This window comes from Halichoerus grypus, chromosome 9, assembly GCF_964656455.1.
Source record: "Halichoerus grypus chromosome 9, mHalGry1.hap1.1, whole genome shotgun sequence".
Classification (NCBI taxonomy): Eukaryota; Metazoa; Chordata; class Mammalia; order Carnivora; family Phocidae; genus Halichoerus; species Halichoerus grypus.
The window spans coordinates 47,467,783-47,493,820 of record NC_135720.1 but is presented as its reverse complement, the minus strand read 5'-3'; the positions used below and the strand labels follow the sequence as shown (position 1 = coordinate 47,493,820).

The following is a 26,038-nucleotide window of genomic DNA, read 5'->3' as shown; positions in this document are numbered from 1 at the left end:
TGTAATAACAAAATGTTAGAAACAATCAAATGTCCAATAATAGAAACTGGTTAAATAAACTGGAATGTACCTACATAATAGTATATTACACAGCTGCTAAAAATAACGTGAAAATATAAAATATAGCTATTGGTACATAATGGCATGTAAAGGTAATTACTAAGTATACAAGCAAGTAAAAAATTTGTATATATGATGTGAGGGAGATATATATATCCATAAACATCTACATAGAGAAGTGGGGTGGGTATGGAACTATACTCACCTAAGTGTCCAAAGAGTTTAACTCAGAGTAATGTATTTTATTTTTCTTCTATTTATATGTCTGTGTTTTCTAATTTTTCTATAATATGCATACATTTCTATTATAACAAGTGAAAATAACCTTACCTTTAGAAAGCACAATAAAGGGTATGAAAACCTAGACTCCACTGCTATGGTATATCCAGGGATCAGAGTACTATATACACACATGAATTATAAAATGGCCTAGGTTTTGTCATCTTAATGATATATCTGTCACTGTAAATTTATAATAGAAAAAGCCCCCCTTTTCCATGGTAAGAGCTTGCTAAGCATTCAAAATACTGAAATATTTTGTACATTTTCACTAAAATCAACGCTTCTTTAGTAAACTTAATTGAGGTTAATGAAGAAACTGAAGACCTCCATACAAAAGGTGATGTTGTAAAAAGGGGAGGAAAAAAAAAGCCTTGATCCATTCGTCTTGTATAACAAGTTTGACAGTCTTTACCCACTAAACATACAGCAGAGAGTGTTCTAAAATAGTTACCTCATTTGCAAATAGGAAACTCCAGTTCTATTGCTGGTTCCGGCAAAAACTTTCTGCAGGAACTCAGACAAGTATAACTTGTCTGTGCTTGAATTAATTTGTCTATGAAATGAACATCATGTTGGCAAAGCCTTTAAGTGAAGTTTAGCTTTTGAATGTAAAAATATTATAAACCTCCTTAAAATCAAGTAGGAGGAGAATTTGGAAGAGGAGGAAAAGAAAGTTCTGATGATTCATTAAAGAAAAATTCATAGCCATTTCTCAACAAGATGCCACAAAATATCTTTAATGAGCCAATTCCAGTGATTTAACTCCAAAACCTTACTCTACTGCTGCTGAAATTTGAACTATTGGCATTCATATCTGACTTATAAACACCAGTGTACTTTACATGGGTCAGGTCTTTTAAAGTTTTAGCTAACTTTAATTTAAATACTATTTTTACTCAACAGTACAAAAATTTTAATGTAAAACTTCCTGAATTATACAGTATTTATTTTTTAAAATAAATTAAATACTGAACTATATTTTATTGAATTGTCAACTCATAAATATATGGAAACACAACTAATAAAGAGAAATCCGTGTCTCTACCCATTATTGACTGTTTTTCAAGTGAAAGAGTCATGTAGAATTGACTGTAAGACATTCCGTAACAAATATATCAGGTCTGAGTCTACTGAAACAGCAGTAAATTACTCACTTTTAGAAGGTAGGTTAATGATTTTGGGACACTAGGACAATATTTCTCCATTTTTTTCCAATCCCTAGCTCATACAAAGAACGACAACTGGCACTCGTATTTCTTTTCCTTTTTCCATACTCTTTAGTCTGTCATCTGTATTTTCATATTCTTGATTTATGAGCTTAGGTCTCTATGTCCAATCCATTCCGAAAGGTGCTATGGAAAATACAACATGATTAAGCCATCAAGAAAATATGAAATTAAGACAAAGACAAAAAAAAGTCTCTTGATACAAGTAAACTGAAAGGACTGCCACATAGTGCTAAAGACGATAAAGACAATTCACATTCAAAAAGAAGATGAGTATTCCAATGCTCAAACTGAATTAGAACAGTACATTTCCGGGCGCCTGGGTGGCTCAGTCGTTAAGCGTCTGCCTTCGGCTCAGGTCGTGATCCCAGGGTCCTGGGATCGAGCCCCACATCGGGCTCCCTGCTCTGCGGGGAAGCCTGCTTCTCCCCTCCTTCTCCCCCTGCTTGTGTTCCCTCTCTCGCTGTGTCTCTCTCTGTCAAATAAATAAATAAAATCTTTAAAAAAAAAAAAAAACAGTACATTTCCTGGAACATAATAGGTGCTCAGTAAATGTCAGAGGATTTTGTTTTTCCTTTATGCTTTTTTTCAGCAGGACATTTTGTGAAAGTCAGAGCTAAACATTGAAAGATGGGAAGATTTGAGTAGACAAAAGGGAATGGAATAGGCATTAACACAGGATATTATTATGACAAAAGGTTCAAAGGTAGGATGACATATTCTGATTCAATAAACTGACCCCCTCAGTTCAAGTAGTGGTGTTGGTAATGGAGAAATGGATGTACAGATGAGAGTCCGGTGATTTTTGGTGTTTGCACTTAGAAATGGGCATCTATATACCCATACTATCAACTGAGTGTTCATCAAATGTATACTGGATCTAAAATGAGTGCTTGGAGCTCATCGGGACCTCCAGTCCCCTCGTACTCTTTCCTTGCCTAACAGCCCTCTCCTATCTTTACTCCCATAATTGCCCTGCTTAGATTTTGTGGTTGAAATTCTGACTTCTCTCTTACCAATGCTCTGGATTCCCCTGCCCCACTGTCTTTCCATAGCGTCTGCTTGGCAAAACCCCCACACTAGGTGAACTCAACTGTTTACATTTTCCATGCAACTTAGCGGGTTTGGTTCAGTGTTGCGTGGTGCTGGTGAGAAGTAACAATTGGGCATTTTGCCATCATAAATCTGTGATCACCACTCTCAGCTGGGCTCCCCAACTTGGCTGTCAAGGAGTTGACCAAAATTCCTTAGCGTTGCTTCCACTTTTCACACTGCTTCAAGCTCTCTCCACCCGCCTCGAGTCTGACAGCTACACTTTACCTTGCGTTTCCATCTGAGAACCTTTCCTCTTACTCCACTGAGAAAATAAAAGTCATCATAAGAGAACTTCTTAACTTCTATCAAATCTATCAAATCTACTTTTGTTTTCAAACCTCCTTTTCTTTTCTCATACTGGAAAAATAGCATAATCTATCATTTTATATAAAGCCAATCCCTCAACATGTACTGTAAATTTCATTCCCAGTGTTGTCTGGGACACTGATCTGTAATTAATTCCTCTCTCTCTTACATATCAACCTTCTCTCTTTCTTACTCCTTCTCATCAGTATTTAAACAAACTCAAATCTTATGACTGGGAAGGAAGGATCTTCCTCTTTCTAACATCCTTTGAATCAAATATCTTCTTCTTCTACTTTTGTCAACCTTCTTGAAAAACTTGACTATACCCATTTTGCTCTCTCACTTGCCACTCATACTCCCTAATCCACTGTAATCTAGTTTTCTCTGCCATGATTCTACCAGGATTGCTTTCATCAGGATCACCAAAGTCTATATATAAATAAATTCAGTGATTATTTTCAGTTATTTTAGCACTTGCCTTTTCTTCAGCCTTTGAAACTGTTGATCACTCTTGAAAATATTCTTCGTGGCTTTATGGCTCCCCACACTAGTGGTTTACTACTTACCTTCTGCTTCCTCCTTTTCAATCTTCTTTACAAGTTTCTCTTCTTATCCTTACTCCTTAGAGAGTAAATATTAGTTTTTTTCACTCTTTGCATTTTCTCTGGGCTATCTTATTTATTCCCAAGATTCCAAAATCATCCCAAATCTTTAATCTCCATCTCTTCTATGACTCCCAGTCCATATAACTCCAATTCTATCTTGAGTGTCTGTAAGTGGAGACACATGAGCAACCCAGACTCAACATAGGTCCCAAACTAAGTTCATTCCCTTCATCAACCAAGTGGCTTCCCTTTGGGGTTTCCTGTCTCAGGGAAGGCTGTCATAACCCAGCCAGCTGCTCAAGTAGGGAATCAAGAGTCACCTGTGTGTGCGTGTGTGTGAGTGTGTGTTCCTCACACACACTCAGTCCACCACCAAGTCTACTGAATCTCATGCTGATTACTACAACCTTCCTATCACCCAGTTCATTTTTTCAACCATCTCAGTGACTGAAACTATTTAAAGTCATGTCATCTTCCTAAGTCATTAGTGTACCTAGAAGGATCATCTGTGCACAAGTTTAAAGTTTCCTTTTTATAAGAGATTGAAAAAAAATCTAGGAAAGGTCTTTTTGTTCCTTCATTTCATCTTTTTAATGATAATGTTGGTTAAGATCACATCCCCAATTTTTGCACAATAATTTTTTGCAGGTACACATCATCAATGTTTGGTCATGCTGACAAAACTGGAAGGAATGTGTTTTCTTTCTGCAAACATAACATTTCTACAGCCTGGGAAAATACAGATTATTAGTATTTGGCTGGAGGCATTAACTATTTATGTGTAACAGGCTGAACTGAAATAAGTGAATCAGTGTTACAGGTATCTGTTGGAATTAAGAGCAATAGTGAGAATGTCACAAGGAAATCTGATTGTTCATTGCCCTATTACCTACAAATGAACAAAAGATCACCTATGTAAGGCAAAGGTCACAGGTGGTGTTAGGCTGGTCGTCCATGGCCATTGCACCTCTTCCCCAGTCTCTGTAGAAAGATGTCCACACAGGGACTTCAGTTTAAAGCTCTCCATCTGTCCTTTTAGTTAATATGACTTTAGTGGATGATGTCAATCATTTTCTACATTCAGGAAAGACGGGAAAGGAAAACAATTAGTAAAACAAACACTAAGGTATTTGCGTAACTACACTTCTAGTAGAAAATAATTGTGTTTACTCATGGAATAGAAAGTCCTATTTGAGACATAAGTTCATATATTTCAGTAGTTTTGAGTACAGTATCATTAGGAAATGGCCAGTTTAGCCAAAAACCCAAGTGTAATCCACAACGATTTTTCTCTTTCCTTCATCTTCCCCCACAGCAGCCTTGACAGCTCACCTCCAATCTAGATTCTAAATCTCTCCAATTTCTCCCATCTCTCTGGCTGTCCCGCTAATGCAAGCCACCATCAGCTCTCATTGGGTTGACTGCAACAGCCTCTAACCGTGGCATCCATTTTGACTTCCATAAGAATCTCTTTTCCATACAATTGTCAAATTGATCTTTCTAAAATTAATTCAGATCATATCATTCCTGGGCATAAAAACTTTCAGGTAATTCTCTTTGCCCATAGAGAAAAATACAAACTTGCCTCATCCTAAGCGGCCTTTTGTGACCCTGCCCCTGCCTAATTCTAGCTGCCTGTCAGATCTCCCCCTCCTGCTACTGTCCCCATTCCTCTGTGATACAACCCTGCTTCCTTGTTGCTCAGACCCTCTGCTTGCTGTTCTCTCTGACTGGAACTTTCTGTTTCCAGATTCTTCATGGCTGATTTCTTGTCATTCAGCTCTCAGCTCCACTGCCACAAAGACCTCCTAAATTAACCATCTTCACCCTCTAATCACATTGCATTTGGTTGCATTTTCTTTGTAATACATTCAAAGCCCTGAAATTATCTTGTTCATTCATTTTTCTTATGTTCCTATTAGAATGTAATTTCATAAATAAAGAATTTTTTTCCTATTATGCTCATTGTTGAATTCCCAGTGTCCAGAACAGCGATCAGCAAACTTTTTCTGTAAAATGCTAGGTAGTAAATGTTTCAGACTTTACAGGCCATATAGTATTTGTTGCAACTACTCAGCTCTAGTTTAGAAGCATGAAGGCAGCCATAGACAACAGGTAATTGATGAATGTGTGTGTTACATTAAAATTTTATTTCTGAACACCAAAATTTGAATTTCATATAATTTTGATGTTTCATAAAATATTTTTCTTCTTATTTTTTTTTAACCATTTAAAAATGTAAAAACCATTCTTAGCTCATGAGCCATGCAAAAACAGGCAGCTGTCCAGATTTGGCCCGCAGGTCATAGTCTAACCACCCCTGATCTGGAATGACTATTGCTATACAAAAGAAAGCTTGCAAAAAAATTCTAAATGAATGAATGAATGAACAAGGAAATGGATTTTCCTTGTGAACATGCATAGACTTGCCATGGACCAAGAGTTAATATGATTACCCATTCTACTGCTTCAGTCCTCAAGATGCATTTGTTCTATCTGCTTGGTTGTTATTTGTTTATGGGGATGCCTCATCGTTAGCCTGAGTCACCAAGATCAATGTAAGACATGGAGTTCTTACAATGTAAAAAGAAGAACAGTTAAGACCTTATCGGGTACTTTACGTATAAAGGCCAACTAAATTGCATTGGGTTCTATATTCAAGATTAAAACTTACATATTTGACTTTCAAAAGCTTAAACACTATGCTAAAAAAAATGAATAATTTATTGCTCTTAAAATATATACCTATAAGTCATGAGTGAAATAGGAAGACTCTTAAAGGTAATTTTAGAAAGATTATTTTTACCTTTTCCTCCAACTCCTTACTTCATATAATTGGGGAGGTTTCCCAAAGAAAGTAAAATTTGAAGAGTTTTAAATAAGGACTTTGAAATAGGTCGAGTCGTATTTACTCTCATTAAGACTGTCTTCCCCATCTATGACGATGTTTCATGAAACTCTTTCCTTTTAACTATACCCACCCGCCCACCCACCCCCAAATGTTCAAATAAATGGAAGAGATTGAACTTCTGTCCCTAAGTTAAGATTAGAACAAATATTAAGTTTTAAAAAAAGGGAGATTACAATAAGGTAAAATCCTTTCATTTAAAAAGCAAGTTAAAATGACAAAGGATTACTGTTAAGATACTAAATCATTCTCAAAGAATGATTTCCTTTAATAAATCAGATTAAATCACTCATCAGAGGGAAAACACATAATGTCTTAAAGTTTTAGCAAAGTCTTCAACAGCTCCTGGCAGCAGCAACTTGGTAGAAAAGTTTGGAATGACAGCATGAGTTTGCAAGAGTGCTCAACTGAGAGCTGTAAAGAGAGCATTGAGGTCTTGTTAAAAATAACTGCTGAATTGGGGATAGTACCTTACTTTAGCGTAGCCTGGGATTGTGTGATTCTAAATTGTCACTTGTAAAAGTAATTCACAAAGTGGAGACATTTTGAGTGATTTCTTGGGTTGTCTCACAAGTACACAAGGTGTACTTCACACTTCATAGTCTCACTCTGATTAATAAAGTGCACAATATCGGGGGCAGGGAATTATTCTTCTAGAAACTCCAACAGATTATACTAATATTTATAGCCTTTATAAGAAAGGAAAGGAGGGAGGGAGGGAGAGGGGGAGGAAAGAAAGGAGGAAATGTCTTCTTTCAATCACTTTCAGTTTGGAGCGTGATATGAAGTGTTCTCAATTGACAGTCCTTGTCTGGATGTCCATTTCATTACTTTTCTAAGCTCAGGCTTGAAATGCTGAAAGCATCCCCAAGGCTTACTCATCTTTCATTGAGCCTGGAACTTGAGGTTATCTGTATGAAAGCCAAGTTCTGAGTAAACCTGAGACTATTTACAGTTTCAGGTAGGAATCAGGTGCTATTCAAGACTAAACTTGGCAAGTTTTGCCTGGATTATGTATTTAATGGTACTTGAATTATGAGGCATTTAGGAGTGGGGGGAGCCCCACTGCTGGAAACTGAATTTGACAAGCACCCCATTTAGCTTTGTACATCTCCCACTGAGAACCCAGCCCCCTGACTTAACACACAGTGGATATTCAATAAATGTCTGTATGCCATGTAGAAATTTTACTGACTATAACTTGAGACATACTTTCAGGCTTCTAGAGTTAAAAATTGACAGTCTCACCTGAAGAGCCAGAGCAATCTTGAGAGAGAAGAATGAAGCTGGAGGCATCACAGTCCCTGATCTCTAACTATATTACAAAGATATAGCAATCAAAACAGTACAGTATTGGCATAAAAACAGACACATAGATCAATGGAGGAGAAGAGAGAGCCCAGAAAGAAACTCAGGCACATATAGCCAATTAATTTATAAGAAAGGAGCCAAGAATACACAATGAGGAAAGGATAGTCTCTTCAATATATGGTACTGGGAAAACTGGACAGCCACATGCAACAGAGTAAAATTGGACCCCTATCTTACACCATACACAAAAATTAACTCAAAATGGATTTAAAGACTTGAATGTTAAGACCTGAAGTCATAAAACTCTAGAAGAAAACATAGGCGGTAACCTCCTTGACATGGGTCTTGGCAATGACTTCTTAAATCTGACACCAAAAGCAAAAACAAGCAAGTAGGACTACATCGAACTAAAAAGCTTCAGCACAGCAAAGGCAACCTACTGAAAGGAAGAAAATGATTGCAAATCAAATATCCAATAAGGGGCTACTATCCAAAATATATGAAGAACTTACAACTCAATCACAAAAAAACAAACAATCTAATTAAGAAATGGGCAAACTATCTGAATAGACATAAGAAGACAAACAGATGGCCAACAAACACACGAAAAGATGCTTAATATCATTAATCATCAGGCAAATGCAAATCAAAACCACAATGAGATGTCACCTCACACTTAACTAGAACATCTATTATCAAAAAGACAAGACATAGCAAGTGTTGGCAAGGATGCAGCAATTTCACTTTTAGGTATTTATCCTAAGAAAATGAAAACACAATTTGAAAAGATAGATGCACCCCCATGTTCGCTGAAGCATTATTTACAATAGCAATATATGGAAACAACCTAAGTGTTCATTGATAGATGAATGAATAAAGAAGATGTGAATACTATTCATGCATTAAAAGGGAACATTATTCGGGGTGCCCAGGTGGCTCAGTCATTAAGCGTCTGCCTTCGGCTCAGGTTATGATCCCAGGGTCCTAGGATCAGGCCCTGCATCAGGCTCCCTGCTCAGCAGGAAGCCTGCTTTTCCCTCTCCCACTCCCTCTGCTGTGTTTCCTCTCTCTCGTCTCTCTCTCTCTCTCTGTCAAATAAATAAATAAAATCTTTAAAAAATAAATAAATAAAATAAAAGGGAATATTACTCATCCATAAAAAAGAATAAAATCCTGCCATTTACAGCAACATGGATAGACCTCAAGGCATTATGCTACGAGAAAACTGAAATAAGTCAGACAAAGACAAGTGTCATATGATCTCTCTTTTATATAGAATCAAAAAATAAAAATAAAACACAAACTCATAGATACAGAGAACAGATGAGGGTTGTAAGAAGCTAGGAATAGAGGGTGGGAGAAATGGGTAAACTGTTGTGGCTTTCTAGTTTAAATAAATTGAATAAAAATTAAAAAATAAAAAGACCCCATCTACAAGAAATAAAGTAAAATAGTTATGAGGGTATAGAGCATGACAACTATTGTTAATAATATTGTATTGCATATTTGAAAGTTGCTGAGAGAGTAAGTCTTAAAAGGTCCCACCACAAGAAAAAAAAAGTTGTAACTACGTATGGTGATTGATGTTAACTAGACTTATTGTGATGACCATTCATAATACATACAAATGTTGAATCATTATGTTTTACACCTGAAACTAGTATAATATGTATATATATAATATGTCAATTACACTGCAGTTAAAAAAATTTAACCAAATGCATCCCTTAGGTGGTATTTTGCTCTGCTAGGAGAAACTTCATGAACTCTGTGTATGTGTGTATTTAGGTATGTGTTTCCTTCACTGCACAACTGCTGTTGCTAGACACAAACTGAGGGAGAGAGCCAGCTGAGATTTTCTGAGATTAAGACCAAAAGGCCTATAGTGGTGGGCACAGAAGTCAGGCGTGGCCTTGCTCCCCCTAAAAATTAAGTATCTCTACCTTACAATGTGGGGATGGTGCTCTCGAGTTCAAGATGTTATGAAAAAGCAGGAAAAATTACTGTACTCATACTGCCTGGCTTTAAAAAAAAAAAAGTAAGACCTGATCAAACTGAGGTTAGCTCTGTCTCAACTATTGGTAGCCTTTAACCCACTAGTAGAAGCAGAGAGGTTGATGAAGATGTTAAGTCTGAAAAAAACAGAAAGGCGAGGTCAAGGTGGAGGTTCAGAACTTCTTTGAGTCCTTTTAGAGAAAGGTTATCAAGATTTGCATAGGGAACAATAAGAAAGTGCTTAAGGGCAATCTTAGTCAATCAGAATCTGTTTTTCTAACATTAGAATTTGACATTTTGGTTCTAGTATAATTAAAATTATCTATAACACCCTGCAAGTTGAATACAGGAAAATACTAAACACTAAACATAAAACTAAGTCCTTGGGAGAAAGAAGGGAAGGAACCTGGGAAAACAGACCACAGAAAGTAGAGTTTATCCAACCCCTCAACTTAGAATTGAGGAAATTGAGTCTAAAACAGTTTAAACAAATTAGTATCTGGGATCAGACTGGTCACAAATGAAAGGAATTTCCAACGAAGGTGACGTGAGGTCTAGCAGAGGTATTTTGGGCAGGCAGAAATTCCAATGTTCTTCATAACAAGCTGTGTTTATACACACCCCAGTGTAGCTGTTTTTAGAGATACACACAGTATGCAAATATATCTTAAAATTCTCAAGCCAACCTTAAATGCTATCATGCACATAACATGGGGAGGGGTAATGTTCCCATTCACGGCATTCCTTAGGTTTGCTAAGGTTATTTGTGCTAAGCAGACAGACTGCCTTGGCAAAAATAAGGCAATTATCTGTATAGGTCAAAAAAAGGTTGACCCAAACTATCCTAATACAGTAATTGCCTCTATTTTCCACTTTATTGCCATATATTCTTTTGAAATTCCTGGAACAGTCTATGCTGCTATTCCGATATCACACGCACGGGCACTCACACGCGCGGGCACACACACGCACGCACGCCGTGACGCCAGATCTCTCTCTCCTCCTGAGCAAAGAAAAACAGAAGAAATGCTTGATTCTGTGGTTAACCTATGAAGGGAGTGTCTCCATTTCCATTAGGATCTTCTTGCTTGCTCTTTCCCAGAGTGCCTGGCTTCCAGTGTACCAGTCGCTGACACAAGGCAAGTTGCCCCTCCCACTAAGATGAAAGTAAATCCAAAGTTCGGAGAGAGAACAAGAACGGGAGGTGGAGAGGGGGAGGTATGATACTGTCTAAGGTACTGTAATTAGTGCTGTGACCTGAAACAGCTTCCTGTGTGTGATTTTCAGCTCAACGTGGCTTGTTTGGAGAATTAATTAAGATACTATTTACGTAGGCTCCTAAGTGAAGCTTGTGTGTCTCTCTTGGTCCTTTGAGTAAAAAGATGTCTCTGTGTTTTCTTCCAAATAAAGCTATATTGCAGCTAAACAATTTATCTTGTCTCCCAGCAAAGCTTCTGAATCTAATTCCTGTTATATCTTCCTAAAATACAGTGAACTAACTACAAGGAAGGAAAAACTCAACTATCCCCACATGCTTGAACTCAGTTTGGGCTGTTACATTATTGATTAATCTAACTTGAACTGTTAAGCAAGGGAATGGCATAAACTCTTTGATATTTAAACTCTAAATTATTTGAGCTGATTTTTCCAACTCAGCTGTATTTGTAGACATCAGCATGTCAACTTAGTGAAGTCATAAGCGCCTCTCTAGGAAAGTGATGTGCTCTCCATTCCCTTCATGGGGAATGGAAAGTATCAGAATCTCCAATAGGGAATCTGTACTTACTATTAGCAGTCACCCTTGTCTTGAATATCTCCTCAGTGTAGATTAGCAGGGTAAATATATAAGAACCCAAAGAAATACACAACTATCTGTGTAGAAATACACAACCTAAAGAAATACACTATAAAATGTGTCCTCTCCCTCAATTTAATTGAGAAAACAAGGCATGTCCATAAAAAAAGATAAGAACAGTAATAACACAATGCAAGGTAACAAACCTCAAAGAAAGTGCTACAGACCGTAAGAGTTACAGGTGTTCACAAAGCAATAAATCAGAATTACCAAGGGCTGAAGAGGTGACTTTTTTTTTTTTCTTTTTCCTTTTTTTTTTTTTTTTTTTTGTCTTGATCAGGGAAGCCCTAAGCAAAGTTTCCCAAATTTTTTTTAAACATTTGTTCCAGCTTCCACAACATTCAATTCCTATCCCTTGTGACTCAACTGATCCAGGCCCGGTAGGGGTCCAGGGGTGAGAGTGCATTCCAAAGTAGCATAAAGATAGAAATTACCCTTGATTTCTGAATGTCATCTCAAACTTACATGATTATTTTTTGCGTGTCATCCTTGCGCAGGGGCCATGCTAATCTTCTCTGTATCGTTCCAGTTTTAGTATATGTGCTGCCGAAGTGAGCACTACATGATTATTTTTTAAAGGGTTTCTCTTCAGTCTACCTTGGGTAGGAAGGCAGCCACCTTGAGGTTCTTTTCCGCCACCGTAGCTTTCAGCAGATCCTATAGGGGGGTCCTCTCTAGGAATGAGTAAAAGTCACATGAACTGGTGAGTAAGGGACAGGCAAAGCTAGGTAGGAAGAGACAGGTAGGGGGCTAGGTGACTAGGCTACACAGGAGGCTGGCTATGTAACCAGGCTCACAGAAATCTCAGATGTGAAGAAATGTTATAGATGAGATATTAACCAAAGAGAAGGGAACATAACAAATCCCCCTTGTTTTTTCTAAATATAGATGTGATACTCACCTGATAGTTACAAATCTACCTTGTTAGCTTTAAATATAGACAGGATATTTTCATGATATTTACAAATCCACCTTGTTTGTGGTAAATGTTATAGATAAGATATTTACCAAGTTCCCTGGTCAGTTTTCTATAAAAGACCAACCATAAAAGCTTTCAGTGGCCACCCATTCCAGTTGCCTCTCACTCTAGAGAGCTTTTTTTCCTTTCCTTTCTGTTCTCACCTTCAGTTAATAAATTTTCATTTCACTTCACCCTTTTGTGTTTTTGAGATTCATTCTTCAATTCCATGAGACAAGAACCCTGCAACACTGGGACCCCACCAGGAGCTGGCAGATGAGTATCCGTTCCCCAACAGGTCTCCAAGCATGGCCAGACTTTGAAGAGTGAAAGTTTCTTCAAAAAGAAGCATATGAAAACATCCAAAACCAACAGGCCCTTGATGTGGTACTCAGAAACATTTCCCAAATTTTCCTCTTGCAAGTCCTATCTATATGAAACCATTTGTTTATATAAAAACTTTTAAATACATATTTTAGTCATTTTGTGTTTATAGATTTCTGGATGACTAAAGTTCTCAGTTTTCACCCAAATGTGAGGTTGGAGTTTAAATTCTCTACCCAACTAGTCCGTAAATTTGACACTTTTGAGGTCTGTCTTCAATTTAATAGTAAAAACTATTCATTAGAAATAGTATCCAGCTGCCACATAATCAGATTGAAGATTAAGATACCATTTTTCAAAAAAAAAAAAAAATATATATATATATATAATTTATACAGAACTCTAATAATGAGTTTGTATGATAAAGTGGGAAGATGCATTAGTTGAGATTAAGGAGTAAAATGGATTTTAAAAATACTCTGCCTTCCATCCGGGATTGTTGGGTAGATCAATTTAAACTATTTGTTTCAGGGACACCTGGGTGGCTCAGTCAGTTGAACATCCAACTCTTGATTCTGGCTCAGGTCATGATCTCTGGGTCATGAGATCGAGCCCCACATGGGTCTCTGCTCTGGGCATGAAGACTGCTTATGATTCTCTCTCTCCTCTCCCTCTCCCTTCCTTCCCCAAGCATGCATGTGCTCTCCCTCTCTCTCTCTTAAATAAATAAATGAATAAAATCTTTAAACTGTCTCAAACTAGAAATACCTAAACAAATTTAAATTCTGAAAGTAAGGATTATTGAACACCAACCTCAGCCCCCACTAGCTGAGTCCTTCAACCTTTTCTCCTGTTTCTTATTTGAAGAATGTAAAAAATGGCTCCACACTTGTTCTGATCACCTTACAATGTCATCCTGAGGATCAAATTATTAAAAGAATGTAAAAGTTCTTCAAAAAAATTTTAAAGCATTTTGCAAGTGCTAGAGTTCAGATAAAAATATAAGGTAATTAGCCATCTAGCTTTAAAATTTAAAAAAAAAATGAGTGTAGTATCAGTGAAAAAATGTAGCTTAATTATAACAATATCTTTCTCTACCCCAAAGAATTAAAGAGTAAGGATATTGAGTTCTCCACTTAGTACTCATAAAATCTTCATCTACTCAGAGAAGTTAAAAAGGTAAATGCATTCCCATATTCATGATTGCTACTTGTTTTATAATACAGTCACACTCATATGCGATTTCTTTTCTAATTTCCACATTTCCTTAGGATCTTGAAAATAAAATGACTTTGGTGTATGAAACTATCTTTTAAGAAAGTGAAACTACAGTAGGCATTTCCTTTAAGGTGCTAATCGAAAATCATGAGTGAATTCCATGTATGACATTAGTCGTCTCAGGTTTACCTCCTAATAGAGTATATGTACCTATTTTTTCTTCTCTGTTCTTAAAATTGCTTTTTCATGTTTGTTCAGTTATTCTTGAAATACCAATAAAATGATAAAGAATACCATTAACAGTTCTTGAGTGTTTATCATGTGCCAGGCACTGGGCTGAGCCCTCTTACATTTCATTTTACAGTAACCTCATGTATGTATCCTTACTGTACAGTGAGAAAAATGAGGCCAGAGAGGTTAAACAACTAGACCAGTGTCACAAAGCCAGAACCAGAAGGGTGCGGATTCCAAGTGTACAGTGAACCCATGGCATGATGCAGCCCCTCAGTCTCTTTCTCAATCTTTTCATCTCATGGCAGGTAAAGTTTTCTTTATTCATCATTCTTGATTACAAGTGGTTGTACTTCTTCCTTCAACAGCTTGGGTGAGTGGGTCACAGAGGTCTAGCCCTTCTCAAATAGACCCCAAAGTCACTTTTACCATCACAGCTCTTCTGTCCCTGTCCAACCGTGGGTCTAGCACCAGAAGGGAGAATCTACTAGTGTGTACCCCATGCTTCTACTTCTCTTTCTACTGAGACCCTTGCTCTGGAGCCTAAGAATACCCCACAGCCATAGCAGTGTCAAGGTTCTACTGTAGAATCTCAAAAGGCTTTTGAGATGTTTGACACGGTACCATAACTAATATAGGCAACATTATCTCAGCAAGTAGATGCTCTTCCTTTTTTCATATATCCTGTTTGCAAATCCAGACACCAGTCTTATATTAAATCTGAAGGATCACTGTATCAGGTGTCAGTTTGTAGAGATCTAATAATAAAAAGGACTTATCTGAAGTCCACCTGCCCCCATCCACTGGGTGGTGCCCCCCCACCCCCACCCCCATCACTCAAAAGATACAGGCAGTATCCAGTTCTTGGGTTTCTGCTACTACAGCTTCTCTGTGCTGATGAAAACCAGTTTCATGTCCCAAATCTAATTGCAGTACCAGTTAAACCAAAGCTTGGTATCTAAAGATGGTAACAAAGCAAAACAGAAGTTCTTCAAGATGCCCAGTGCTCCCCATAGTGAATACTGATATAGAGATACTTTCATAGGCTTTCCCCTTGACAGTTTCTTTTTAAGAAACTTTGAGAGCAGAGGACAAAATAAAAATGTTCCCTCTTAGTAAATCTTTGTTCAACTTTTAAGCTGAAAAGTTAACAAAATGAAATCCTGCAAATCCTACCAAGATTGAAAACTGAATCTATATACTCTCGGTTAAATGGTTTTACACCTGTTTTATTTCCCCCTGTAAAGGCCAAGTCTTCATGGGTAACATGTTAAATTAGTTCAGAATGAAAACGCAGAAGTTGATGAATGGATGGAAATTATTTTACCATGAGTGAAGGTAAAGAATATGCACTTAGGGAGACCCCAACCAAAATGAACAGAAGTCCCCTGAGACCGGAGGGGCTAATTATGAAGAACAAGTCAGAAAAGACAGGCGTTGAATCTCCATGGTGAAATGAACATCAGCTGTGGAGAACAGCCCTCCATTCTGTTCTGCACAGACAGCTCCTATTTACCTTGGTCAGAGCTTGCCTTAAGCTTGTCAGATCTGTACACGTTGGTGTTACTCGGGTATTAATAGGCTGCATTTCACCAACAGCATGAAAGTGTAGCTCTTTCACCCTTCAATCCACTTGGGACTAATTTGAGCAATGCAAGGCGTAGTGGCCGGAAGCATGTAAAAATTCCATCCCAGATCTCTGACAGCTTCAGAAACTGGTGTGTTTGCTTTAGGATGTCCAAAACAATTCTGGAACTTCATAATTGAAGAAGCTAACTACAAGACTTTGACATATTTTGAAAAGTGAAGAAGTCAAACTTTTCCTCTTGCCTGCTCCGTCCAGATCAGGGCAGAAAATCTTTCTATCAAACTATCAAATTTTGCCTTTGCACGATTTATGCAGGCAGTGTGAGACCCACGTGTTCCCAAAGCTAAGAGCTTCTGACAATAGGCACGCAGGCCTGAGCCTTCACATTGGGGGGCCTCAGCCCTTCCTGGCCATCAAGTAAACATGCAGAGGGTAGAGTTGCAAAGTCCCAGGAGGCAAGGCCACTAGTTAGAGTTTCCAGAGACAGCCAGCAGACCTCTGCCACTTCTCTGCGCTGCCATCCTTCAGCCCCAGGGGAAAACATAAAGGGTTCTGCTTACCAGTCAAACCACACAGACAAATACCAACTGCTCACAGGGCAGCCCAGCCCCAACTGCACAGAGAACAGCTGGTCCCTGAAAGACCAGAACACCAAGAAATTCTCGTAATACAGGCCTCAGCTACCAAGATGTTCTGTTATAGAAATTTCTTTGAATTTCCACATGGGGAAGGGACCCTGTCTGTGTCCTATTGCTGTGAAATACAGAAATCTTCTGCTTTTCAAAAGCTTGTGGCTAGGCCACTTTGCTTTTACGAAAACCCTACACGTGTACTAGTTTTCGCTAACCAAAAGAAATCCACGGAGGACTTTTAAGAAAAAAGATGAAAAGCAGCAACTGCATGTACTGTTTGTTTCGCAGCAGGCTGTTAGGGAGGCGGTCCGCTGGAGCAGTGAGCCTGGCCCCACCGAGCTCCTGCCCTGGAAACCACACTCTGCGTCTCTGCCTCAGCGGCCAGAGCTTCCAGCTGTGTCTGTGAGCGTCTGGGCTTTATCTCCATTAATTTTGTCGTCCATTAGCAAGATGTGTCCTAAGGTATCAGGAAAGTCTAGGAGAAGGTATTTTTGGAGTCTGGGAACACTCAAAATTTTTTCATAAAAATTCATAGTAATTGTTTCTTTGCTTTACAACATTTCAGCTTACGGAAGATTTCTTAGGAGCACTCTACTTTCAGATAGTGGGAGAAACCGGTGATACTACTAAGAATGGCTAGCTAATATTTCTTAAGCACTTTCTGTGAGTCAGGCACTCTTCAAAGCGCTTTCACAAATTATAATTCATTTAATCTCCATAACAAACCTATGAGGTTAAGAATTGTTTTGGTTTGTTTTAAGTAGGCTCTACGCCCAGCATGGAGCCCAACACAGGGCTGAAACTCAGAATCCTGAGATCAAGATCCTGAAATCAAGACCTGAGCTGAGATCAAGAGTCCAACACTTAACCCACTGAGTCACTCAGGTGCCCCAAGAGTTGTTTTTATCTCCATTTAACTCAAGAGGAAACTGAGACCCAGCCTGTCCAGCAGGTGCTTGGTACATGATCGTCTTGAGATAAATATTTGCTAATTGAATCTGAAGATGTAAGAAAGCACCCCTCTGTATAAATAATGTACTAAATAGGAGGATGACCTCCAAGATCAGCCCATAAAATCTATTTAATCCATTTGTATCTTTTTATTATTAATTTAACACTATTTCCTTTAAACCTAATAAACATTATAACATTGTTTTTACAGGGAGATACGTTCCAAATTCCAGCTTGTGGTGCCATTCAACAGTTTACTTATTAAGCAGTGACTTTCTGAAACAGTATTAGTACTAAGGGAAGGTGCAAAGCTGAGCGAGGCACATCCTCAGCATTTAGGAACTTCTATCCTTACCCCGCCCCAAGGAGCAGCAGGGTACTTTCTGGAAGGACTTCCTGGCTGGTACTGGAATAATGATAAATCTTTCTGGACATAAGGCCCACTCCTTCTCTACCTCAGATGCTCCTACATCCTTTCAACAGAACCCTGGGGCTCTCTGAGCTGCTCCGGAAATGGAGAGATCATCATTTCCCAAAGAGCAGTTTTAGGCTAAGCTCATGGAAAGAATTTTCTCAGGTCTTCATTTTCCTTCAGCTTGTGGCACCTGTTACTGTTTGTCTGGTGACAAGTGCTAGCAGATGACAAAATTAATTAACGAGTAGTATATTAATATTAACAGAAAAATGGGGGAACAGTCCATCCTGCTTAGCTCAACAACTTGGTGTTGTTTTTGTGGGCTTGGGAGTTCACAGTTGTAATTTTACAGTTCATATATAGATTTAAGTAGTCATGCTTTCTACTTGTGAGATCGATTCTAGTTTTTGTGGTAAAATAAAATGGATCGGCATTCCTTAGTGTTCCTCATTGGCATTCACATCCTCCACCACCTTAGCCGGTTAAAGATTCCAGACTATTCTTCTCTTGATTGGACCCACCCCCCCAACCACACCCCACCCAAATACAACAGCTTTTCCACCCGTGAGCTCCCTGAGGGCTGGGGGCCAGCTCTTGTTTATTGTTATATCTTCAGTGGCACCAAGAATTAGGGATTAATAATAACCCTAATAACTGTGTAAACTTTGCTGGATTTAAGTTAATCCTAGCGTAGGGGAATGAGCAAGGCTCTAATCTTGGCTTTCCCTCCTGTCCCGTTTACTTAGAGAGGGCTGCCCCAAGTCCCTGGTTTGAAGAGGGCCTGTTAGTGAGCCATTTCTCATTTAATCTTAAAAACAACAACCAAATGTTAAAACAAAGACCACCGGCTTAAACAATGATTTTCTTTCCAGTGAGAATTTGATTCCTTGTCAAACCCAAAGATATTTCACCTCAGTTCATTTCCTAAGTATTAGTTTTTCCAAACATAGACACACTCTCATTAGGTATACCTGGTAGAGTTAAACTTCAACCATGACCCAACCAGCAAAAGTTTCTGAGTAAATCAACATTCTCTGCTGAACATTTAAGTAAAACCCCAACTGAAAAGAAAGAAAGCTAGAAGTTTTATTCCAATATTAGATAAGTAATTTTCAGTGTTTCCTTTCATGCACAGCACAAAAGCAACTTCTGTCACTGTCCTGCTGATAGAAATGTGCTACAAAATCTTTAATCACCAAGAAAGTTTTGATTTATAACCACTGCCCACTGATTTTAAAAAGTCAATGTTAAGCATTTTAGAAAGATTTTCAACAAAAATTGGAAACAGGAGTTTTTCTTTTAATTAAGTCTGTCGATCAAAAAAAAAAAGAAAGAAAGAAAGAACTGATAACAAGAATCTTCCAATTCCCTGAAAATTCTGAGCTTTTATTGCAATATGGAAATTTTTTTTCTTAAGAAATAAATAATGAGATAATTATATTCTTGGCAAAAGATCTGCCAGGAAATTCCTTTCAAATGGCAATTTCTCTGCTAAATTTAAAATGTTATTTGATTTACGAAAGTATGATTTTTCAAACTTGGTCAAAATCTGTCTGTTGTGTGAAGTGCACCCAGCTGGTTTACTTCCTGTGCGGGGTAACTCTTCCAAAGGTACGTTTGCGGCCAAAGAATAGCGTAGATCCTGGGAAAATCTGTCTCAGTAACATTTTCTGGAGAAAAAAGATATTTTTTATCCCTGCCCTTGAATTTGGCTAATTTCTCATTTTTAATAGCTTGTTCCCAAAGGAACTAAGACACAGGAAGGAGAAAGGAGGAGTGTCCGTAGCAAACTGAAACAAACAAGGTGCGTGAGGTCTCCTGTGTGCCTCCCCTTTTAGGCAACACTCTTCATGGTTTCCTTAGCCCGGCAGAGCTGACCCACTCCAGCTGACTGCTGGGAGCTTTGGGAGCCACAGATTGTGTTTGTTGATAAGTAGATGCATTATTGCTTATCAAACTTGCATCCTTTTTCAATGTGCAGAATATTCCCGTATGGCTTGCAAAAATCTGTGTTGGAAATATCCCCAAACAGCTTTGAGCAGGAATTCCCGGGGAACCGATTCCTTCATTATTGTATCCAATTATCCATTCAGAGTCTCTCTTTGACATTATAATTAACTCCTTGATGATGATTGTATTCTATTTCTTGCCAAAACAAATTCAGAGATCCATTGATCTGGTTTAAGGCTAAAATCCCCGGGTTAAAAAATTAAACTCAGAATGAGGTTTTTCTTCTAACCCACTGATTCATAAACTTTAGCATGCATTAAATTCACCAGGAAGGCTTGTTAAAACATAGATTGCTGGGTTGCACCCCCAGAGTTTCTGATACAGTTGGTCAGAGTTAGAATCCAGGAATCTGCATTTCTAACAAGTTCCCAAGTGATACTGATGATGCTGATCTGGAGACAGCGTTTGGCTGTTCTGCTGAGAATATAAACTCACCTAGTGTACGCAGATAAAGCTGGCTTTCCTCCATCAGTCCAACCATCCTTAGATTCAGAGGAGGAGAAAGAGGACAAATGGACTATTCCCTTTCTGGGAGAGAGTAGAGAATGACACCTCCCACCAGTCCAAGTGAGATGGAGGAATTGGGTTGGCCTGAGCAATTCTGCTCTAGAATGATATATGCCACACAGGCTGGAGTATATGTCTAGTTATTTACTCCCAGCCTTCTGGAAAAGACAGCCCTAGAAAACTCCTTTTAATGGCTTTTATGAAAAGTAAGGGGCTGGTTTCCCGAACACAAGTAATAGGACAAATTTTCTAGATTATATTACTGTAAGTCAATCATAATCTTGTATTTTAAACATTTGCACATAAACTCAAATTTTTAAATTATAGCATCTTGCTTATATCTTAAAACCTATGAGTTCTGGGGCGCCTGGGTGGCTCAGTCATTAAGTGTCTGCCTTCAGCTCAGGTCATGGTCCCAGGGTCCTGGGATCAAGCCCTGCATCGGGCTCCCCGCTCTGAGGGAAGCTTGCTTCTCCCTCTCCCACTCCCCCTGCTTGTGTTCCCTCTCTTGCTGTGTCTCTCTGTCAAATGGATGAAATCTTTAAAAAATAAATAAATAAAAATAAAGCCTATGAGTTCTAACTAATTTAAGAGATAGTCTGCCAATCAAAGAGACAAAGGCTAGCTATCAAATGGCATTTGCATAGTAGATCTAAACCCCAGAAGAAGATTATCCAAGGGGCCTTTTCCAATACTAGAAGAAAAGAACATCAGCCCCAAACACTATTATGCATATAGTTCATGTATATAAGTGTGCCTTATTATTCATATGCAATCTGGTCTGATACCAGATACTCAACTACTTTCCAGGTCTGAAGACATATTCATCTGCCACCATCCAGAGCCATCGAATCATTTGTTAAGCCAATCTTGAGCTAAGTAACATGAATAGAGCCCTGGCAGCCATTTTAATCCAGGCCCTCATCATTTCATTATGCCTGGATTCATGCAAAATTCCCTTCATTGATCTTAATTGGTCAAGATTGCTCCTATTTTAAAATCTTTCCATTACTCCTTTACTTCATAGTATGGCCTCCCCGTATATTTCCATCATCATCTCTCACTACCCACCCACCCATTGCCCAAGAATGCTTATTCCAACAACACAGCAACTCTTCCCTTCCATTGCCCCAGATTAATATTCCTAAAGCAACGCTTTTTTTTTGTCATGTCAAAAATGACTTTACTGAAAAATCTACAGTGACCCCTCATTGCCTCATAGGCTAAGCTCAAATTCCTCTTTCTAATGAAGAGAAAGCTTGCTGTTTGACCTGATTCACCTTACCTCAATTGTTCCCTAACCTCCTACCACCCCACCCCACCCCACCCACACAGATGCAGGTATGCTCTTCTTAGACTGAACACAGAGTGACAGGGTACTCCCGTAAGAGCGCCTGACCTGCAGGGCATAGCTCAATCTGAGCTTCTCTGCCAAACAACACGTGGGGATTTTCCTGCTCCTACCTCCTGCAGCAGTTCCACCTAGAGAGTGGTCTGCAGAGGAGTAGCATGTCATAACCTCTAACTGGTCTGCAATGAGCTAAGTATAGAAATTAAGAGGAAACCTTTAGAAACGCTTATCACAATGTGACCAAGAAAATGCATGCCTTTGAATCTAATAATAAAAAAATGGGGACTTGAATTTTATATGCCTGTATGAGTCAGGGCTCTCCAGAGAAACAGAGCCAATAGGACATGTACACACATATAGAAAGAAATTTATTATAAGGAACCGGCTCAGGTGATTATGGAGTTTGTCAAGTCTAAACCTGTAGTGTAGGCTGGCAGGCTCCAGACCCAGGAGAGCTAATGGTGCAGTTCTAGTTCATAGTAGTCTGCTGGAGAATCCCCTCTTGTTCGGAGAGGCCAATCTTTGTTCCTGCCAGGCCTTCAACTGATTGCATGAGGCCCACCCACATTATGGAGAGTAAACTGCTTTACTGAAAGTTCACCAAATTGAATGTTAATATTATACAAAAACACCCTCTAACTATGTAAAATTAAGCATCACAATGCCTTTGGGGTTTTTTTTCCTAGTAATTAATTTTTATTGGTTTCTATAAAAATATCTGTTGGAGATGGATTGGGAGGTAAACACCATTCACAAATGGTTAAAGAAGAGGTATAGAGCTGTGTTGGTACCCTACAGTCTATAAGCCACAGCTGGGCTGTGCCCTGCGTTTGTTTGTCCAGCAAGCTAAGAATGCTTTTTACATTTTTAAAAGGTTATACAAAAAGAAGTGGAAGAGAAAGAAGAAGAAAGAGGAGGGGAAGGAGGAGGAGGAAGAGAAGGAGAAGCAGAGACCATATGTGACCCACAAGCCTAAAGTAAATCCTATGTTGCTTTTACTTTTACAGAAAGTTTGCTGACCCTGTTCCCACACGGTCTCTCTATACCAACTTAAGTGCTTCATATTAATGTGAACTTTTATACTATTATTCTATTTTCTATCTGTCTTACCTTCCTAAATAGACAATGCCCTTTTTGTGTGAGTGGAGACCAGAAGACAACTTCACACAGAGCAGAGCCTATCCTACACATAGGTCTTGGTAAATTCTGATTTAATGGAACTGGTTCAGTTGTCTTTGGTGTTCTCAGAAGCAAATTTCTCAGAAATTGGTCTTCTCAAATGTACCTCCCATTGTTTACCTCTTTCTGCCTAGGAAAAGACAAATTAGTTCTGCTTTAGAAATTACCAACAGCATTCTTTTGATCTCACCAACTAGTTAATTGAGGGAACCTAAATGTCTATTTGTATTTAGTAATCAAGAATACCCACAGACAGGAAGGTTTCTGTGTTGAGCTGGTGGTAGGTAGTCTCTAAGACAGTCACCAGGGATCCCTCCTATAGTCAACCCTTGTGCAATCCCTCTCCTTGAATATAGACTGAAACTAGTAACACCCTTCTTTTTTTTTTTTTTAATTCCAGTATAGTTAATATACAGTGTTATATTAGTTTCAGGTGTACAATATAGTGAATCAACACCTCCATACACTGTCCAGTGTTCATCACAAGTGCACTCCTTAATCCCCATCACCTATTTAACCCATCCCCTCACCCACCTCCCCTCTGGTATTGTTCTCTATAGCTAAGAATCTGTTTCTTGGTTTGTCTCTTTCTTTTTCCTTTGCTCATTTGTTTTGCTTCATGAGTGAAATCATATGGTATTTGTCTCTCCCTGACTGACTTATTTCACTTAGCATAATATTCTCTAGCTCCATCTGTGTTGTTGCAAATGGCAAGATTTCACTCTTTTTTATGGATGAATAATATTCCTATATATATCTATATATAGACATATGTATATATAGATAGATAGATAGATATACACACCACATCTTCTTTAGCCATTCGTCAATCAGTGGACACTTGGGTTGCTTCAATAATTTGGCTATTGTAAATAATGCTACAAAAAATAGGGGTGCATGGATCCCTTTGAATTAGTGTTTCTGTAATTTTGGGGTAAATACCCAGTAGTGAGATTACTGGATGGTAGAGTAGTTCTGTTTTTAACTTTTTGAGGAAGCTCTGAACTGTTTTCCACACTGGCGGCACCAGTTTGCATTCCCAGCAACAGTGCACAATGGTTCCTATTTCTCCACATCCTTGCCAACACTTGTTGTTTCTTGTGTCATTGATTTTAGCCATTTTAACAGGACCTAGTAACTCACTTCTCATGAACAGAATATAGCAGAAGGCATGGGTGTCATTCCTGAGATCGGGTGATAAAATGTTTGCCCTCTGTGTTGGAGGCTCTCCCTTCTCTCTTGGATCACTTGCTCAGGGAAGCCAGCTGCCTTTGTAAGGCCACCCTCTTGAGAGGCCCATGTAAGTGAGCTGGGAAGCGGATCTTCTCAGGCCTCTCAATAGTCACAGAAGTAAGCTTGGTTGGAGATCCTCCCCCAGCTGAGCCTTGGGAGGACTGAAGCCCTGGCTAAGCTTTTAACTATAGCCTTTCAGAGCTGCTGAGCCAGGATCCCCAGCTAAGCCACTTCTGGACAGAAATTTTGAGATAATATATGTTTACTATTTTGAGCCTCTTAAGTTTTTGAGAGTAATTAGTTATATAGTACTAGATAATTAACACGGGGCTATAATTTGTGCTGCAGAGTAAAGATTGTATATTGCCTGCTGGAACTTACACATAAAAGCCTAATTTTTGCAGGAACCCATTTAAAATAAGAGTGGTGGGCACTAGACTCCTTTTTGATGGACTGAATATTTAAATGAGGTCACATTTACTCTCATATGAGGGTTGGGTTTTTTAAGGATGGCCTAAATATGCCTGGAATTTTCTCTTGGTCACTCTAAAATAATTGTGGAAGAAGAACTTTTCTAAGGCTAACCTGGGGTCAAGAGAAACAACAACTGTTTAAATAAAGGTTGTCCGGCTCCTTACACTGCCATCTAAAAGATAGCTTAGCAACAGAGCCCTCAACTCTGAGGGGGATCTAATACGTCCCTGGGGAATGATTTTTCTAAAACTCTACACTGGTGTCTCACACACACACACACACATTCTGTCTCACATAATCTCAGGCCCAAACAAATACACTCACACCCACCATTAAACCAGGAATCCACAAACAAAAAAGCTATGCTCTCAGCTTCCAGGGGCTGGGCCTGTCCAGGAAGCCACGATCCATGGGAGTCCTTGTCTATTCACCATCAATTTTCCTGGTTAGAAGCTACTCTCCCTGGCAGGAGACTAAATTCTTGGTTATAATCACTGAGAAATGACTGAATCCAGTCCTGGGGCTCACCACAACTTTACACCCAGAAATGTCACTACCAAATAAGACTAACATTTCAAAAGCAAATATTCTTGTTATTGATGCTCTTCCCAGGGAGGGCCAGTTCTTCTGCACCACTGTCTAGATGCCATCCCTCTGAATCTTCACATCCTCACTTTGGGGCCTGCAAGGTTGGTCCACCCCAGAAATGAATCCAGACAAAACCATGCCGGGGCTGGAGGTGAGCTGCAAGAACACGAGCTCTGGATCCACCCAGATCTGCGGCAAGAATTAAATGATATAATGTATTAAGTGCCAACCACCAAGGACCAAACACCAGAAGCGTGCTAAGCCGATGTTGATGATGTCACCATTCCCTTCAGAGAGTTGACCTACCTCCTCCTCTTCTCCCACCTCTTCCTTTTTCCCTCTCTCCTTCCTTTTCTCCTCCCCCTCCTCCTCCTCTTCTTCCTCCGCTCGCTGCCACCTGAGTTCTAGCTTCTTGCTCCAGAAAAATGTGTTCTCACGTCCTTTGGCCAAACTCAAGTGATTGAAAGACGATGTTAAGTACGTTTTTCCCCAAAGACATTGATGCAGTAACGGGCATTAAAGGGATAGTCTCTCCCAGACATCAGGTGCCATGTTTGTGTCTTCATGTTATCTGCAGCCTTGAGAGTCAGACTGCCTCCACTCGAATTCCACCTCTTCCACTTAATACTCTTGAGACCTGAGGCAAAGGAATTAGCACCTCTACCTTTATACCGTCCTCATCTATAAAATAAAACCATCCTCCCAGCACTGTGATAAACATAAGAGAAAATCTGGG

The 26,038-nt window shown here is 39.0% G+C and overlaps 1 long non-coding RNA gene and 1 other non-coding gene across 3 annotated transcripts in view; one reads left to right on the top strand and one right to left on the bottom strand.

Annotated features, from left to right (window-relative positions):
- LOC118524504 (uncharacterized) overlaps positions 1-25,763 on the top strand; it is a 42,169-nt gene extending 16,406 nt beyond the window's left edge. The window contains exons 2-6 of one of the 2 annotated variants that reach the window (XR_013441143.1): positions 10,891-11,006; positions 12,814-12,988; positions 14,538-14,682; positions 22,703-22,805; positions 25,327-25,763. This is a non-coding gene — a long non-coding RNA (uncharacterized LOC118524504). The remainder of the gene's footprint in view (positions 1-10,890; positions 11,007-12,813; positions 12,989-14,537; positions 14,683-22,702; positions 22,806-25,326) is intronic. The other variant, XR_013441144.1, reaches the window with a different exon arrangement.
- LOC118524520 (U6 spliceosomal RNA) lies at positions 12,101-12,202 on the bottom strand. Its single transcript, XR_004911676.1, has one exon. It is a non-coding gene; the product is annotated as a U6 spliceosomal RNA (small nuclear RNA).
- Positions 25,764-26,038: the final 275 nt, after the last annotated feature.